This window comes from Dermacentor andersoni, chromosome 5 (assembly GCF_023375885.2).
Source record: "Dermacentor andersoni chromosome 5, qqDerAnde1_hic_scaffold, whole genome shotgun sequence".
In the NCBI taxonomy this organism is placed as follows: Eukaryota; Metazoa; Arthropoda; class Arachnida; order Ixodida; family Ixodidae; genus Dermacentor; species Dermacentor andersoni.
This window is the reverse complement of record NC_092818.1, coordinates 73,917,603-73,936,651: the sequence shown is the minus strand read 5'-3', so window position 1 is coordinate 73,936,651 and position 19,049 is coordinate 73,917,603. Positions and strand designations below refer to the sequence as shown.

At 44.4% G+C, this 19,049-nt stretch overlaps 1 protein-coding gene across 2 annotated transcripts in view; it reads left to right on the top strand.

The window, feature by feature from the left end:
• LOC126531979 (uncharacterized) overlaps positions 1-19,049 on the top strand; it is a 105,474-nt gene that overhangs the window by 29,286 nt on the left and 57,139 nt on the right. For both annotated transcript variants that reach the window (XM_055070799.2, XM_055070798.2), the window contains exon 2: positions 4,032-4,082. The gene's annotated coding sequence lies outside the window, so the exon portion shown is untranslated. The remainder of the gene's footprint in view (positions 1-4,031; positions 4,083-19,049) is intronic.

The window sequence follows — 19,049 nt, the reverse complement described above, 5'->3', positions numbered from 1 at the left end:
GAACAAAAATAGATGGATCCCTAGCCATATACAGCTTCGCTGCAATACATCTCGGTGCAAACACGCTAGTGCTACTGCTCATGCGTTCGTCGTCGTCGTCTTCCACAGCTGGCTGTTGCCGCTCATCATTCCAGGGTAGAATTTCATTTCTGTCGTCATAATGGCGAAGCCACGTCTACGGGGGTATGAGCCATTGCTTAAGGGGGCATGAGCCATTCTTTATCTTACTTGACGGACATATTTGATAACAGAGGTGATACGCGAATGCGTGTGCGTACCTTTATAGGCACGATGACCACAGATTAGGGCACTAAATATGTTCGCACCTTTGTTCAGTATTCTGGGTCACCTCTGTGTCGAGCGCTAAACAGCTTCGCTGGTCATCCACCGTCACAGAGTGGAATGGCTCGTCAATTTTCTTATCACCCACCGTGTTTGTTCAGTGGCTATGGTATTCCGCTGCTGAGCACGAGGTCGCGGGATCGAATCCCGGCGAGGGCGGCCGCATTTTCAAGGGGGTGAAAGGCGAAAACACCCGTGTACTTAGAATTAGGTTCACACTAAAGAAGCCCAGGTGGTCGAAATTTCCGGAGTTTTCCACTACGGCGTGACTCATAATCAGAAAGTGGTTTTGGCACGTAAGATTTCCTGATTTAATTAAATTTTCTTATCCTTGAATGCATAAAACGGCGGTTTGTTGCAGAATTGAGCGGTATATCAGTTAGTTCACGGCGCATATCTCGAAATCGGTGCCATTTTCAAAATTCGTTCCAAGTGGATATGCCTTTGCAAACTGACCATCTACAATCGGTAAATGTCAACATGCGCACCCTTAGATAATTAGATGAAAACGTATTCAGTGTTATTTCCTGACGTATTAAACTGTGCGTTGCGCCCGTTTTTCCGGAAGCGACGACAGCGTGACGCCGACGCCTCTGCGAGCGCGTCGCTGACCAATCAACGAGTGATCTGGGGGCAGGGGGAGGGGCTGAAGTTGAGGTGAAGAAGTGCAGCCCTAATGGTAGCAATTCTCAATGTCGCTGGGGCGAGGGAAGTGGGAAAAAAGATGATCGAAGAATGTGAGCAGGGTGAGAGGGTGGAAGGTGGCGACACATGGCGCGACTCTATGGTATCACGATCACATGACACTGGTCAGCTTCTCCGATCTGCAGCACTCGTGCTCTGCTACTTCGCTCCAGCAAGATACTCGGCCACCGGAGTCCATACGTAAAAGAATGGTTGCAAGAGACAGCTATTCGCTTTATTAAAACGATGGTGAGCTGACTGATCTGAGCTTTTTATTTACCCACAACTTACAAGCAAACATGAACAGGACTTACGGATGTATTCTTCTCTCTTGGAGAACACTCTTCTGCACATACCGCAGCGAAAAATTTTGTTTGCCTTGCACTGCGGGAGCTACGCGAGTGGCATTGGGGTGTTGGAAAGGACAGAAAAAAAAAAAAACTCTTTCGAGCAAGGAAAGCATAGATAAGTTGCAATTTAGCAATTTTTTTGTTTTTTATCAGATTACCTCCGGGTTCTTGGTCTAATCTCACGTTCAGTTTGTGCTATTAAAGAAGGAATCATCATCATCACCATCACCATTGTCAAGCTCGAGTGTGCGCGTGCATCTGCAAAGAACAAGAAGAAGAAGAAGAAGCAGACAAAGAATCTTTGCCTTTGACCTGAACCGTGTTATTACACGTCGTCGCGGCAGCCCTCAGTACCTAGTACAAGTACGACGTTGAGATGTACTTCTACCGCGGCTACCTTGGTGAGCAACATGTGCATGTTATTGCGTAGGTTTTCGGCAATTTTTTGTACAATGGCTATGTACGAGTGGATGCGGCATTCGGGCGCTCCCGGAGGACCACCGATTGCGCTGCCCTGAAATATCTGCCTGCCTGCGCCATGAAATCGTGGAATTCTGGCTCCTAAACCGGTTGTAGATTCTACTGCGGTCCTTCCACATGCGAGACAAAAAATGAAAAGTTTCTCTCTGTGCACTTTCGCAAATTATTGGATGTTTCACTTGCTGCAAAGTTGCACTGCTTTTTTCGCAGCTGTGTTTTCAGCAGTTGCGAACTTAGCATTGCAGTCACACGTGTAGCGATGGCGAACCACTGGTGGGATGGCGGGATAGCAGGATGCAATAACGCGATGATTAAGTATTTTAGCATCATAGTGCCGGTTAAGGGGACGAAGGGGCAAATTGTCGTGATCGAATACGACAGGCCCCTTGGAATACAGCAGATCATTCTAAGAGGAGCTTTCTGTGTCCTGCAAAGAAATTCCGCTGATTATAAGTTGATTTGCTATTGGCGCTTGCGACGGGATAAGCATTTCCGCGCTTGTTTCTCGAGATTCTTTAGGTTATGGGTAATCACGCACTTTTGCTTTCGAACGCAACAATTTGACAATTTTTACATTTGTCAGCATTTCTGTTTTAAATTACACTTATTTATGTGCGGAGAAGTGTCGGTAAGGATATTCCACTCTAGGCAAAGGCACCCCACTGTACAAACGCTATTGGTATAGGCAATTCATCATTTTTCGTTATCATTTCGAGGAATTGTACCGAGACCTTTCAAGATATTAGCGCACACCTACGGAATTTTCGTCTGGCAGTACAGCTAAGCATTTTGGCCCCATTTCGACGAAAGGATTCGGTCCCTTGTAAGGGCCGCACCTCGTCAAAATTATATAAGTGCGGCCTTTACACGGGTCTATGCGGTTGTTGGCCTAATCACTGATACAACTCGCAACATCAACTTGCTATGCCGGCAGACGTAACCTTTTCTGTCAAATGGGACTCTATAAGTGATACGTCTTCAGCGGTAGTATTTATCAAGCAGATCCTTGACAAATTTAAAGGAAAAGGTATGCACGGTTGGGCTAAGCTGTGCTTTTAATTTGCATGGCGTTAGGGAACATTTTACTTTGCTTAACCATATGCGCCTATATCTTCAGCTATTGAAACCGTATTTTGTAAGAATTGCTTTATACTCTGTTTATTTCTTGTGATCCATGTGCTCGGTGCCTGATCCAAGAGATAGCATGGGCGCAGCTTTATGTGACCGAGTGACGAACAAAAGATGAAAAAAAAATGTAAATAATCAATGCAAAACACAGTCCTGATTTTTTCGTTTGAATATAATATATTTAAAGTGCAAATTGACTCAGAATTCATACCATATATTGCTAACAATAGCGAATTCCGGAACTAACGTATTCTTATTGTTTAATAGATCACGGTGACTTCTGATTTTACGTGACACAATAGTGACATTGCGTATGCTCCGTAAATTGGGCGCTTCGACAAAAGAATGCGGGCAAGACACGGCCGTTTTTGACGTGGTGACTAGCTGCTCCAGCCCTGCCACTTGTCGAAGAATACAGCTTTGTCTCAGAACTTTATCTGAAAAATCATGTAACACGGTGCAGCATGTTGACCCCACGAAGCCGAAACGCCACTCCACAGAAGGATAAATGAAAACATCTTGTTAACCTTTATATTTGGCCATGGAAAGTGCATTAGTAAAAAAAAAAAGAAATACTTGCGCTAAAGCCTAATTAGTAATGCATTTATCATAATTGTAACCTCGCTCCTGCATATCAAGAACGTTACTATGGGCTTGGCGTGGTTTCCCGCGAATAAATCAACATTTTGTATTATTGTACCCAGCGCATAAAAATATATGCGGGGTTTTGTGGGAACGAACTCTTGAGTTTTCAAGAAATATATTTCTTACTAGAAATGCGCCTAAGCACCACCTAGTTATTTTGGATTTGAAACTGGTACCGGCTTCATAATGCAAAGAAAGGCTAAGGCGTGCAGACACGGACACAAGAGGCTTTCGTGTAGTCCACTTCTCTTGTGTCCATGTCTGCACGCCTTACCCCTTCTTTGCATTGTGAATCCTTACCAACTAGCTGAGATTTCTCTCGTTCTAAGCTGGTACCGGTGCCGTGAAAAACTATGAGTTACGGAATTTCACTTCATTGGTGGTGGTTGTCTTTGCTTTCAGGCGACGAAGGCACGGCCACTGGAACGCAGGGAACATATGGTGACCTACCAAGTGAGCGTTTACTCCTGTGAAATTCTTCGCAGTTTATCCGGTGCTTCCTGTCATTAGCTCGCGGATTCTTCTCGTGATGTTTTTTCTTGCTTCTGCACACGCAGCCTGTCTGTACACGTGCTTTGCGTGCATTTTCATCCCTTTAGATGGTCAACCGACGCATGTGTGTGCAGCTAAAGACTGTCTCCCCCGTGTTTCAAAGGCAAATAAATGTTTCATACGCACACAGAAACAAAATTATGGACAGAAGATACATAAACAGCGATAAAATGCCGCAGGAAGGCTGGCGAACGTTTCAGTAGGTCCGCCTATCGAAACATTGGCCGCCCATTCTGAGGCACACTATCCCTGTTTATGCAACTTTTATTCATCAGTGTGCCTCTCCATCCTAGCGGTCAGCCCCCGTCTTGAGTTACGGACAGAGGCATCCGTCGTTGTGCGGTAACATAGTGTTAAAGCCTCCCCTCCCAACGCGCGCACACACAGCATAATATTACACCTAAACTCGACAACACCCCAGTCGCGCCAAAAGGCCCAATAATAAAGTTAGTAATTAGGGAAAATTGAAAAGTCAGCTCCAACCTAAAGTGGACAAGAAAGCAGCACCGCAATATTTGTTACAATGAATACAGTCAATATTCCTTAAAACGGTAATAAATAATGTGAATATGTCATCCCACCACATAGTGACTATTTAGGTCTGTCAACATACTATGAAAGATGCCAACGCAACGCCTCAACGGAATAACCGCAATTCTTTCGTCGACACCATCATGGATTGTGTCTTAACATTTTATGCGCTGTCGGTCGGTAATTTCAGATGCGGTTATTTCACATGCTTGCTCTCCTGATTTTGATTCACTGAGCTTCTCGAAGCTTTGGTGATATCTGCACTCGCTGCAATGTACTGAAATAGACATGCTTTTATTTGCACCAAGTGGCCATGCTATCTGCGGTAACTCCTTATATCTGATTCTCACTAAAGCAGAATATATCCTTGTTAGATTAGATTAGATTATGGGGTTGTATGTGGGAAAACCACTTTCTGATTACGAGGTACGCTGCAGTGGAAGACTCCGGAAGTTTGGACTACCTGAGGTTCTTTAGCGTGCACCTAAATCTAAGTACACGGGTGTTTTCGCATTTCGCCCCCATCTAAATGCGGGCGCCGTGGCCGGGATTCGATCCCGCGACCTCGTGCTTAGCAGCCCAACACCAAAGCCACTAAGCAACCACGACGGGTGATATATCATTGTTTACTGAAGTCTCGTACACGTTATGCTCCGTGCAATGAAAAGGTAGGTATCAAATCAAACTGACTGAACAAAGCAGAGCCGTTGCCGCATGACGCTCTTTGTCCATGTCTTTGTTAGATTGTTTGTAACCAAGCTCAAAACGTATCGATATGTTCAATGAACGACTCTCTCAACACGCGAGTGAATCCACCAGTTCAAGTATTCTGTTCACACTTGTCACTATTCACGCTTACCATTCTTTTGCACACCGTAAAAACACCTATCTTAGCCGCCTTTTGTTTTAGTACAATTCTCATTTCGGTCCGCTAAAGATTGTTGCAAGTGGTAACCTAAGTAGTAAATAGCGCGTCGTGATTTGCGGAGAAACCGACTATATTTCCTTGCAAGCGGATGTTAAAGTGGCGAAGGCAATTCAAACAGACTTGGTGTTGATGAAATAGTATGAACAAAAAAAATTCATTTCGAGTGGAAACTCCCTCATGTTCTGTTTTGTCGTGGGAACCCAGCTGCCTTAACTACTCTTCAACAACCATAGCGACGTGTGAAGCTTCCACTACAAAGAGAAAGCTCCGCTAACCCATATACAAAGTCCGCATGACTAATGATAAATTGACTCGGTGTAAACAATATTCTTAGGTGCTGTATTGAAGCTCAGGCCCAAGAAGCTCCGAGTTTGGGTAACACTGGGGAAACTATAGTGTTGGCATCGATTTTAACACTCGTCAACTTCTTCAATAATGACTTGCTTATATTGCAAAACGTGACCATTATCTACAGTTGACCTTTCCTGTACCATAGCGGTAGAACTAATTTCTCAGAAAGCTCATTCACTTTCACTATCTGCGCAACAGCGATGCGATCTGATGCTCTGATCTTTCACAATGAAAGGTGCTTTTTAGACAATTCAAAGTTTTCCCAACGTGTTCGATTGGATTGGGAACAACAGTATGCCGGGGTAGAGCTGTCATATGTAGGACGGATTTTATACGCAGAAGGGCTGCAGTAATGGAAAGTAAAAGTGTATATTTAATAACTGCAATTAGTCTAATAAGCAAACATTAGAAAGATGGGTACACTAATTCTGCGTATATGACCCGCCGTGGTTGCTCAGTGGCTATGGTGTTAGGCTGCTGAGCACAAGGTCGCGGGATCGAATCCCTTCCACGGCGGCCGCATTTCGATGAGGCGAAATGCGAAAACACCCGTGTACTTATATTTAGGCGCACGTTAAAGAACTCCAGGTGGTCGAAACTTCCGGAGTCCTCCACTACGGCGTGCCTCATATTTAGAAAGTGGTTTTGTCACGTAAAACCCCATAATTAATTAATTTAGCGTATAGAATACTTAATTTTTTTTTAGGAAATTCATTCGACTCTTCAGGTCCCGGATTCACTTACGGCTTCGGCCGTCGCATTTCTATAGGCAAAATGCTCCTGTAGAAAAATTCTAATGCAAGTTAAATATCCCAAGGAAAAGAAATTACTCTGGAGTTCCCCAGAGTGACACCTCGCATAGCCCCTGTCTTGCTCGGACGTTATATTCAATATCAATCAATCAATCAATCAATCAATCAATCAACCAATCAATCAATCAATCAATCAATCAATCAATCAATCAATCAATCAATCAATCAATCAATCAATCAATCAATTCGTATTCAGAATTCTTAGTTCTCACACCCATAGCTCATTTGTGCGCGCTCAATTTGGGCTCTTTGTCGCCGCCAGGTGTATAGGTCTCTACATCGAAACGAGAGCCCGCCCTCCCACGGATGGCCAAAATTATACGACGACAGGAATAGGTTTGCGATAGGAATTGCACGGATGCTCCAGACGCAATAACGCCGTCGGTCCCGCGGTCGCAGTTGTCGTGCAGTCACACTCACGGCGCATGCGCAGCTCGCGCGCGGAGGGTTAGAGAGTCTCCAGAAATACGGAGGGCGTTTGGCTGCCAACCCACCCCAAGTGAAGTAGAGGCGACGTCGACGCTCAATCCACCTCGGTGGCTGAGCAAAGGAAGCGTTCTGCCTATCGCTGCCGGCGCGAGCGTGGTGCGCACGCAGTCTGTAGGCGCACTAGTATTCCGGCTCAGCTGATACGTGCACGCCCTATAGTGTGAGCAGTAAGCATCAAGCAAACGTTATCTGGTATGCCACTGGGCGGTGGCTAACGCCGACGGTTCGTGTCAGTATCATCTTATGCACCACTGAGATGCGAAGTTGACAGGGTGCACTTTCTTCTGGCCAGCCGGAGCTGTTATGCGTGCTGTGTTCTGCAGATGTCTTGCACCTGCTTAAAGATTTTAAATTGCCAAACGTGTGGATACTTTAAATCAATAGAATTATTCGTCTAGGTGCCGAGGTTAATTTTCTGCTCCATTCCGTTCGTTCGTTTTTCGCGACGTAAAGGTGGATGGATGGATGCTGTGTCCTCTTTGAAACAGGGTGGTGGGTTGCCCCACCTAGCTCTTGTTCTTATTTTGCCGAACGTCTTGCCTAACGTTGTCTTACAAGCACACGCACACACACACCCGAAAATTCCCAGCGTCAAGCTATCGGAGCCAGTGTGAAGAACTTTGCTTTTGTACGCTTCCCTTATTTATGGTCTCCATACTTTTCTGCCACTAATCCTCCTATCACCTTTTACTAATCTCTGTTGCGGGCATGTTTACTTTCTCCCTGCTATCTCTGAATCCAAAGGCTGCAAGGACGCTAGAGGAACCTAAATCGACAGCTGGATAGATACGTTCACATTCTAATAAAACATGTTTCATCGTTTCCATACCTTTGCCGCAGCATGCACAAGCTTCTTGCTTTGTGTACCTCACTTTATAACTACGCGTTCTAAGACATCCTGATCGTGTTTCGAAAAGTAAAGAGCTTCCCTTTGAGTTATCATAACTTCTTTATTTCCTTATTTCGTTTTTTTCTTCTTACGTATTCACTCATAGCAGGTTTCTTTCACATTGCCGTCCCCCATTTATTTGTTGTCATGCTTCTTACTATATATACCCATCGCATACTTGCTGGTAAGCTTCCCAGTTCTTTTCCTCCACTGTGAGCCAATGTTTTTTTATACAAATACGTGAGCACTCTACCACCCCATTTACTTTCTTCCACGCTTCTCAGTCGTTCTTTAAGGTTAATTTTACTCTGAGCTTTCTTCACTTCAAAACTTGCCCAGCCCATCTCACGCTGCACAGCTTAATTTGTAGTCTCCCTGTGAGCGCCCAGTGCGAGGCGTCTCACTGACTTTTGGCTGCTATCTATTCCTGATTGTACCTCTGACTTCAAGCATACATCGAAATTTCCATATGTATACCGTGGTACTATATATGACACCTTTTCAGATACTCCGGAGCACCTCGTACCTACTAATGCGTAGGCATCCTTTTGCGAGTACCCTGTAGAAACCGTGTGTGTGCGGTAACCCCTTGTAACTGGGAAATAAGTGCGCGATTGGTTAGGTTAAGACATTTCGTCGTTATAATAGGGTAACTGTAGATGATTAGTAGCTTTGAAATCGATTAAAAAAAAAGACCTGGTAACGTCGCCCTCACCTCGGCATAGACATTTCATGGAATTAATAATTATAGAATAAGAATAACTGATTGGAAGATGTGGTTCAGTAAAACATTTGTTGTGGTAGTGGTTAGGCTCAATTTATTTATCGCCGTGTGGGCGGCCGAAGTACAGAGACGAGGTCTTGCAATGGCATCAAAGAAACGTAAACTTGGTTAAGCGGAGAAGCGGCGTAGGAACACTGAACGACAACGAGAATATCATGGTCGGCAGAAGGAACAACGAAAACAGCGACAGAAACTGGCAGATAATTAACAGCAACAAGCGGAAAGAAGGCGATCAGAACCGGATCGGAAACGACGTTATAGGGGGATACTCGATAAAGAAATGCTACAAAAACGCTGACATTTGTCCATTAATGAGAAATATTATTTAATCCCGGAAAAAGCGATGGGTAGATAGGCATAACCTAGCCACATAGGTAAGCAAAAGCAAAAGTAACAGCTGAGCCAAATAATGTTATGCACTATTAGACGATTCTCAGACTTTCTGTAGCATTTCGTATCCCCACAACGTTCTGTGATTCATTATAGCCGCCTTTCAATTCCCCTTTTGCTATTTTTTCCCTGTGTTTCCATATATCTATTGCGTTAGTTTACTTATACACCAAAGTTTTCGTATTTTTTTTACCCGATGTATTTCCTGGCCCTGTATTGACACTATCTTTTCACTGTTTTCATTGAATGCCATAAAACCTGATGTTCTAGCACTAAATTTCAATCCAAAATTCTCACATCCATGTCCACAGGTATAAGAAAGGTTGCATATCGCTTTGCCTGTTAGTTAAATCTCCTAAAGTTCTATACAGTCGTTGGCTAAACCTTCCCTTCCAGAATATCCCACAAAATATTGCGGCCTACGTTCTCATGTGGTAATGTCAGAAAAAGCCACATTCAGCGGCCTCCTTGCTTCTGTAGATATTTCAGACACGCAGGACCTATGTGTTTCCTGCCTTTTGTCTTCATCGTCTGGCGCTGCCCCTTCAAGAAGTTCAGCCTGTACCAACTCGCCCAAATGTCGATCCTTCTATATTTCAATACATTGAGTAAGAACGCATAAGTTATCATCCAGACACCTACTAATGCTGAAGTCATTCTGAAGTTCTCCCGCTATGCCACTATGTTCTGCTTTTGCTTGCAGTTTTAATCGCCTGAATTGCAACCCGGTATATTACCCACGCAGTAAAAAACGGTTGGTATGAGTGAATTGTATATTTTCCCGCCTACCTTAATAAATTAAGTTCAGTGTACTTCGTCGCCAACTGCCTGGTATTCGCCTATCTTGTAGGCTTTATTCTACTGCTTTCAGCAGAGCTTCGTTACTTTTTGGTCCTAGTTCAATAATTAGCCTAACGGAACCCTCGCCGAACCCTGTGGCTGTGCACTTAGGAATTTTGTGTTCGGTTATCAACACCAGCTACTTTTTCATCTGGTTCTCGTTCATGCTCTTCTTTTTCTCAAAAACCATCTCGCCATCACTTTGAAATGATTCGGCTGTTATATGTCGGGTGTAATTTAATGCCGCGTCCCCTTCCAGCTTGTTTCCATCTTCGTCTAGGATGTTGTTGTATTGTCCCTGACTTGTGGTTCATAAATAGTCTAGGCGCGGCCTTCATTTTCTCACCTATTTCTGACAAGCAACGTTCTCTTCCTCCTTTATTCATTGCTTGAACCAGTAACTGAACCATTGATTTTTTCTTCCGGCACATTTCCCATTTTTTGTCTACTTCAGACTGCGGCAACTGCGTTTTTTCCCCTGCCTATGCTCTTGTGTCATTGTTCATCGATTACTTCCCGTGTATCTACGTTCCACTAACCTTTCGGTTTCTTTCACTTTTTCCAAAAAACCATGTTGCTTTTCTTTCCTTCTTTCTCTCGTCGTTACACTTGGAAATTCACTATATTCCCACTCTTTCCTTGGACATTCACTAAGTTCTTTCTCCACTCTTGTGACCATATTTGTTATTTGTTCAGGGTTCTGACTTAGACTGGTCATTCTTCACTTCTTGCTCTCTTCCCTAACAACATATCCCACTTTCAAAATAATGCGTTTATGGTCAATCCCTACGCTGCTATACCCTTCCTCGTCAACGACAATTTCACATAACTTATAAATTTTTTCTCTCATGAGAGAATAATCAATGGTTGGTTGCCCATTTGCGACTTCCTGTTTGATCTGGCTACAACATATAGATCCCTTAATCATCATCATTTTCATCATCGTCCTAATTTAGTTTCCCTTAAGGACTTCTGTCGGGATATTACAAGGGTGGGGGATTAGATAAGGTGATAATAGTAACAAGGACATGGCTACAGTTTCCCCCAAAACTCAGCCTGTGGATTCGTTTGAGAACGGAACTCAAAAAAGAAAAAGAAACTAAGGGCTACATTGAATAGAATGCGAAAGCAAATCAGAAGAAAAGTCGTAATGGGAATCAGCAATCGCAAAAGAAGGAAACACACAGCAAGGTCTTTATAAAGGTTAGAGTTTGAGGCGATCAGTAAACAGTTGTTTGAAGATAGTGGGCTTACGCTCGTTGACAGCTATATCTGGTAATTTGTTCCCTTCTGCGACGGCGCCAGGCAAACACAATTCATTAAAAGAAGATGTTGAACCATGCAAGCGCTAACGAGGTTACGTTGCTCACAGAGATCTAGCATTGCCTTCCGTTGTTGTCGGTATAATCAGCTAGATCCTGTATGTGAGCGTTGATGTCACCAAACAGGCTAACTTTGGCTTGATTCCCGAAACTCTTAATATTGTTGCAGGAATAACTGCCGGAATTTCACCATTTTACCTGTTGTATTGCCGCGGCCCCACCTTGCCCTTTGACGCGTTGCTACCTTCTGCAGTACAATTACCCAGCACCTCCACCAAAGTGTTGCAGGAAGAAAGCAGGCCCACGAACGTAAAATACTGTATACTTACAACTGAGGTTAATGGCCATTAACCTCAGTTGCCAGACTGCCAGACTTCGTCTTCCTCTCGTCCAATCCAACTTCTTCCTTCCCTTCACCGTAACAATATTTGCACTTAAACGTTTCACTAACTCTTGATTCTTCTCTTTGTAATTTTCCCCGTCGACAAATACGTTACGCCCAGCCGTTTTCTTTCCACTCAGTGTGCCTGTTAAGCAAAGACGCTCTTTCACTTTGAACGTACTATTTCTCATTTGACTCCCTGATATATGAGCATTCCGGCTCCTCATCACTTTCTTTCGGATTTAGTTCTGTTGCACCTTTTCCAAGCATAATTCCCAATCACTGGCGCTCCTTCTAAGTCAATAAGGTGCGTTTCTGTAACCGCATACACACCTGTTTGTTCTCTGTTTAGCTGCTCTTCAATCTCTAACCAATTTTACTTCTGCCGCGCTGCATGTTTAGGTAGCCTATTACACGGCGAGCCCTCTTCTTTATTCTTTTCCTCCTTTTCTCTTACTTACGGTCAGGCTAGTATGAGCTCCTCCTAGAGGACCTCCTTCTTCATTACGGCCTACTCTGGCCTCCTGAGTGCCCGTGGGTCTCCACAGAAAGCAATTCTGCGACCAGCAAGTCGACAGCCACATCTCGTACAAGCCTGTGATTTTGTTGAAAATCTGCTTTCCTTGATTTCATCTCGTTGAAAAGCACCATACCTTTTCACTTCCTTGCTTACTTCCACAACCTCGAAACTTTTCTCTCGGCTCACTCTACATATACTCTCATTAGCGGCCGCAACCGCTCTTTGTGCGTTGGTGTCACGTAAAGGTTCTTCCGGCACCGTGCACACCACAGTCTGCCCCCGAGGGGACATCTCGCGCAGGTCGTTGCACCCTTCGCGTAAGGCTGGACTATTGCTGATTCATTTCTGTTTAGCACGCCATTTAGGTCGCCCGTGAGTGCTACAAGGTTGCGTTTCTGTGCATTATCCGCGAGCTTTTCTCTAGCTCTTTCCATGACCCAATGTCTGCTCTGGAAACGTCCCTACCACCACTCTTTTGTCGCCTTTTACCCTCCCGACAATCACCACTGAGCACCTAGTGAGATTTACATCGCCGGCGATTATCACCTTTTCCCTCTGTCATACTACCGATGCCTTTTCCTGACTCCCTTTGTCATCCTTTTGAGTTCAATCGGATTTGACACGGGACTCTGACTGGTTCGTTCCTGCTTTCCCTGTTCGATAGCTTCAAAGTCGGTAAATTTCTTTCCAGCTGCCTAAACCGCACGTTCCACGCGTTCCACACGCTTTCCCGGCACTCCCGATCCTGTCAAGCGGGCAGACGGCATTCCATCTAATTACATCGCCACTACCATTTTCTTGCATGATGACGGCCCTGCAGTTTTTCCTCGGCTGCTGGAAGTCTTTCTTCTACCGCCTTCCCTGCATCTCACTCTACATTGAATTGACTTTTGAGCACTTAAACCCGCTTCACAAGCTCAGCCTGGACGTCATCCATGTTATTTGGTGTAGGTCCGACATCGCAGTGTCTGTCGATCAACTCGATTTTCTCTTCATTATCATCCTTCCCTTCGTGTATATCTAGAGGGACGAGGAGTTAGCCGCATTAATCCACTTTGATTTCCATTAATTTATCATTTCTTTATTTCATTCATTAAGCACAATTCATTTCCCCTACGTTGTCCTTGGAGTCGGGCACCCTCGGTTAACCCCTTTTCTTCTCGTTTATTAGATAACGAGTGTCTCGAATCCGGAAACATGGATGCGTTCAGGTAGCATGTGTGGGTTTATTGACCGGTTACCTTCACCCAAAAGATCACGTGCTCGTGACGCCTGCGGCAGGAAGGATGTTCCACATCCGCCACCAAGGTCTGCGAGTGGGGGTGCTGGCTAAAAGTCCCAGGGTTCCCTAGGAAACATAAATACCTAAGAAAGTGAATGTGGAAACAGCGCTGCGGTAGCTCTATTGGTAAGCATCGCAGGCGAAGTGCGAAGGTTTGGTTTCGGTCCCCACTTGCGCAAGTTGTTTTTTCATCCACATTCATTTCCATTAATTTATCGTTTCTTCATTTCATTTATTAGGTACTAGTAATTTCCCATATGTTGTCCTTGGTGTCTGTGTTCGCTGGCTTCTTATGATGTGACTAATAAAAATCGGGCCCCTCGGTTAACCCTTTTCTTCTCGTTGGTTCAATTTAAGTTATTTGTAATGTGTACCACAAGACATAACAAAATCTAAGGGAAGGTTGTTTAGATAGTACGTACTAGGATTAGAATTAGATGTGGTTACGCGCATTATTTTATATTTGTTAACTACAATAACATCATGTATGGTTTGCATGAAGTCAATAAGTAGGCTAGCCCTGCAACGTAAGAGGCAAGTTCATACCACCGGCCTACTCCAGACTTCTCAAACATGACAAATCAATAAAAACAATTATTCTTTCTCTTGAAACAGTAGATGACAAACTTGAGCACAGTGTGTTCCAAGAAAGTTTTTGAAATATACTCGGAGTAAGTTTGGCTTAAAATTTTGCCAATAAAGAGTGGACGAGCAAGGGAAGCCTCAGCATGGGAACTTGTCTTCGTCGCGGCCATCAGAAATATGTTTGCTTGTTGAAACGTTGGCTCCAGGCTGACGCTTCCCTTGCTCACCTATGTTATTCTGTTGAAGTGTTCATCTCTTTGCAGTTCTTTGCCTTGTTTGAATGCACAAACCGAGATGTTTTTTCACATGAAACCATAAATTGTGCTTCCCAAGCATCCGTGAGCTTTTATCGGGCTTACTTAAATATTTGTTTAGTGTCCTTGTTTATTCACACAATATCTTCAGAGGTCCTCGTAAGAATTTTTCTGACCATAACGTTCCTCGCTTTGCTACGAATACTCCACTTGTGTCAAAGCCTTTACTGACACTCCTGAACACCAAATCTGCTGCAGAAATATGAAGAGCGGACAATATGTGATGTGAAATTTAGCATAACTTTTTCCCCCGTACACTTCGTGCCTCTCGGCAACGTGTTATGAAAACAATGGGAGATTGCAGCTCGAGCTTGTCTTGCGAACAGTACATTTTTGCCTAGCACTTATGCTTCTTTTTTTAATCTAGCTGAATCAACAAACGCAGGCAATAGATGTATAGTATGAAACACGTCATGCAGCGCAGTACGCAATACAAGTACGAGGGCAACCAAGCATAAATATCGGTTTCTGAAGCTTCATTCTCGCTGTTTTAGTGGCACGAAGAACGCGATGAGAAAACTTCACTCGATTTAAGCTTTCGGGTCCATTAAGTAGATGACTATCTATGTTTCTGTTGGTTGTAAACTCAGTGACTGACAGCATTAACTCCACCTGACCTCTACGAAAATTGTGGGCATGTACTGCTTCATTCACCACTGCCAGTAAACAATGTAAGCTTACTTCTTTCAAGCGTTTGTTTGCCAGTTGCGGCCTTTTGGTCACCTTAGTAAAGATACGTGTAGTCCTGTTAGAGTACCGTACACACGAATACCGCCCCGACAGCTGGAACAAAACTCCCAAAACCAGCGAGCGAGCTGCGCGACGAGCCCCGTCAGCCGCTACCGTAGCGGTCATATTGCTCACTACGTAATGATGATATTAGTTTTGATTTTGCCAGCGCCACCTCTCAGTCGCATACGTTAGTTGACAATGCTACCGATACTCTTACTTCCGTTTCATTGTAGAAGGTACAGTTTCCGCTCTCTAAGTTTATATAGGTGTGCTGTGCTGTGTCGCTGTGGCGCGTTTCAAAGTTGAGCATGTCGTACGTGTCCTCAAATTCAACGCGTTTATATGCTGATAAAACTTGCACTTGCTCTGTGAGGTTTGCCATGGTGGCCGAGGGAGTTTTCTGAGCGTCTCTTATCGTGCCACAATGCTGGAATCTGTAAATGAAGTGTTTCCACATTGTACACATGATGTGTCGGGATTAAATGCACCGTTCTCTAAAGTAATGTAACATTCGGTTGGTCCCTGTCACGCTATGACTCCATATGCAACGACGCGGAGCCAACTCATCATCGGACCCAGAGAAAGCATGAGCAAGCGGAACTTGCACCCTCTCGCCAGAACAGTCGGAGTCTGGAAGAGGAAATGCATGTCTGCATTTCAGCTGTTGTAAACAAACAAGGTGCGCAGGCGCGGGAGTATGTCCCCGCGGCTGACGCCATGACAAGCATGGAAGCTGCAGGACCCACGTGACCGGAACTCCATCAGATCTTGGTCGCGTTCCCTGGTCGAACGTGAGGCGCCTGCGAGAGCTCCGAGCTGGAGTACGGTGCTCAAAACGAAGCAGCTGAATGTGTTCAGAAGGCTTGATTTTGACCAGTCGAGTGTAATGCACGCTTCCAGAGAGCTCTGGAGTGCTCCAAAATGACCTGCGGAATGTAACAACAGAAAGCTTCGCTTACCTCCACATACACTAGGGACGTCTCCGGCAGAATTTTCTTTCCTGACTCTTTTCTTTTTCTCCCTCAACTCCTCGTGCTTCAAGTTTCGATGGCAGTAAGTTTTACCGCCTGATTTAAGCGCCTCTTTCCATGATCAATGGGTGTGATGAACGAAGCTAGTAACCCTTCGAACATAATGGAAATCCTCGGAGGCAAGCGCCCGCGAATTAGGCATTTACGGTGCCATCAGCATGCTTTCCTGTTCTCTGTCAGTTATATTTCACTCTGTTCATCAAGAATCCATTATCCACGTCGACGGGACTTATTGCTGGAGACAACGCAAATCTGTCCTTTCGCGTAACATTACGGTGAGCGAAGATTTGTCCGCGCCCATGTCTCATTGTAACTGCAGAGGGGAATACATCGACACGCGTGTCGTGTTCCTGGTGTTCTTTTCATTCAGCCACATACGTGTTTTTCAATAAATATTATTTCTTGGATGTTCAGAACAGCGATAATGGTGGTGCAACGTGGTTTCTGGCCAGACCGTTGAAGCTTTAGCAATCCGCAACATCTTTTGTAATCGATGCGCGAATTTCATTCGTAAAGAGGGAAAGGGCTCGAATGACATAGCAGACATTGTCACGACAATCACGTCTTCGTCTGAAACTTTGAAGCAGCTGCTGGCGGCGTGTCACCATGAATGCATGCATTCTCGTTGACGATCATGTGTTCCGCGCTTTATGCTGCTCTCCTAAGCGAGGGCTTTTAGGCAAAAAGTGATGTTATGTGACATAACAGTGTGTTCTTTTTTCGTGCCTTTACAGCTGTCGAACAACGTAAGTAGCCGCGTGAGGAGTAATTTTGTGGAAAACGAGTAAAATAACGCCCGATACTTTTGGTTCTGGTGTGTATTGAATGTGCCCAGGACAGTAGCGTCTTTGTTTTCTCTCTTCCTCCACTTTCGCAATTTTAAGGCGGATTGCGTACTTCAAATTCATGCAGCATACTCCCATTCGCATTTAGACAGGGAAGGCTGAGTTAGCATTCAAGCGGAAAAATTATTATGGCTAAAGCGAAAATTTTAATGAACCTTACTGTTGCTTATTCGGCATTTTTGTATGGAACTATTGGCGTATTTCTATTGTTTTTACGTAGATAATAAGTCCACAAAATAGAGACTTCTTTAATTGCTGTACTTCCTAAAAGAAATGCACCTGGCACAGTATAATAGGGGTAATCTTCTTTCATTGTGACTGCAGAATTTTAATGAAAGGAATTGCTTGCCATAACACCAGCTGCTTTTCATAACGTAATACGCCACACTGCTAAATTCTTTGTTCCCTACAGGGTGCCAGCTACGCTTCACCCCCAAGGACACGCCCTCTTACAGGCTTTACAGTTCTTTATTATAATGACGGTGGTGATGGAGTATATTTCAGATGAATGCGTGTACCTTTGACAAAGGAAATAAAACGTGCCGTGACAACAAATCCGAATTTCGTTTTGCAAATTTTAAAGCATGAGCCGTTTTGTACCTCATAGAAGGCGGTTTCGGAGGGAGAGGGTTTATCAGAGGCAATGAACCGAAGACTAGTGATAAGTTCACCGACCATATAACATTTGTTCGCAATTGCGAACGGCGCAGTGTCGGCCTGCAGCTCGCGGATAGTCTGTCTAATAACCGAATTGCACTTCAAACTGTCATTCTAGAGGTCAAGCGGACGTTAATGGCTGTTTTCCTTTAAAAATTATGCGGTTTTACGTGCCAAAACCACTTTCTCATTGTGAGGCACGCCGTAGTGGAAGACTCCGGAAATTTCGACCACCTGGGGTTCATTAACGTGCACCTAAATCTAAGCACACGGGTGTTTTCGCATTTCGCCCCCATCAAAATGCGGCCGCCGTGGCCTGGATTCAATTCCACGACCTCGTGCTCAGCAGTCGAACACCATAGCCGCTGAGCAACCACGGCGGGTTTTTTTCTTAGACAAATGCGGCAATAGCGACATTTTTTGTGCCAGCCATCAGTGTATAGCTTCAAGTGACGAACGCAGAAACAGCGATAAATTAGATATCAGTGAAGAACCCTACGCTAGTTTCACCACTTCGACGTTACTGTAGTTGAGGAAGGCAATAAAATAAGCGATGGTGTGCCAAGTAGGTAAAGTGCTGGGTCAACTTCTCCCGCATGCCCTCACGACAAAGCGATCTCGCATTCCAATATGGGCGACGCTGAATCTAGTAAACCCCTAAACTCTAACATCCGGACCTCATGCTGCGCTGCCGTAGAGCTGTAATCTAGTGCTGAAATATTCCAAATTGATTCCATTAGTGGGTATAAAACGTTATGCTGACGTTGTTGGCTTTCATGGAAAAACAATAAAATTGTGAGGTTTTACGTGCCGAAACCACGATCTGATTATGACTTGGACGTCCTGGGATTGTCTAATGTGCACCTAAACCTAAGTACAGGGGTGTTTCCACATTTCGCTCCCATCGAAATGCGGCTGCCGTGGCCGTGATTTTTCTTGTAAACGGGCATTTCACGTTTAAAGTGCTCTTACAACGAGAGGCAAATACGGTTTTCGGTCTTGAACGATAGCTGTTTTGTTCATGGTTCCTTACCTAATGAACACATGGCTTTGAGAGACAGGTGTGTGTTCATAGTTTTACGACAACGCACAGCAATTTGTGTTACTGGAAATATAAACTTTGCGAGTAGCAAACTCTATTGTTCTACCAAAGTTGCCATAACAGAACTTTATTTTCTTGTGAT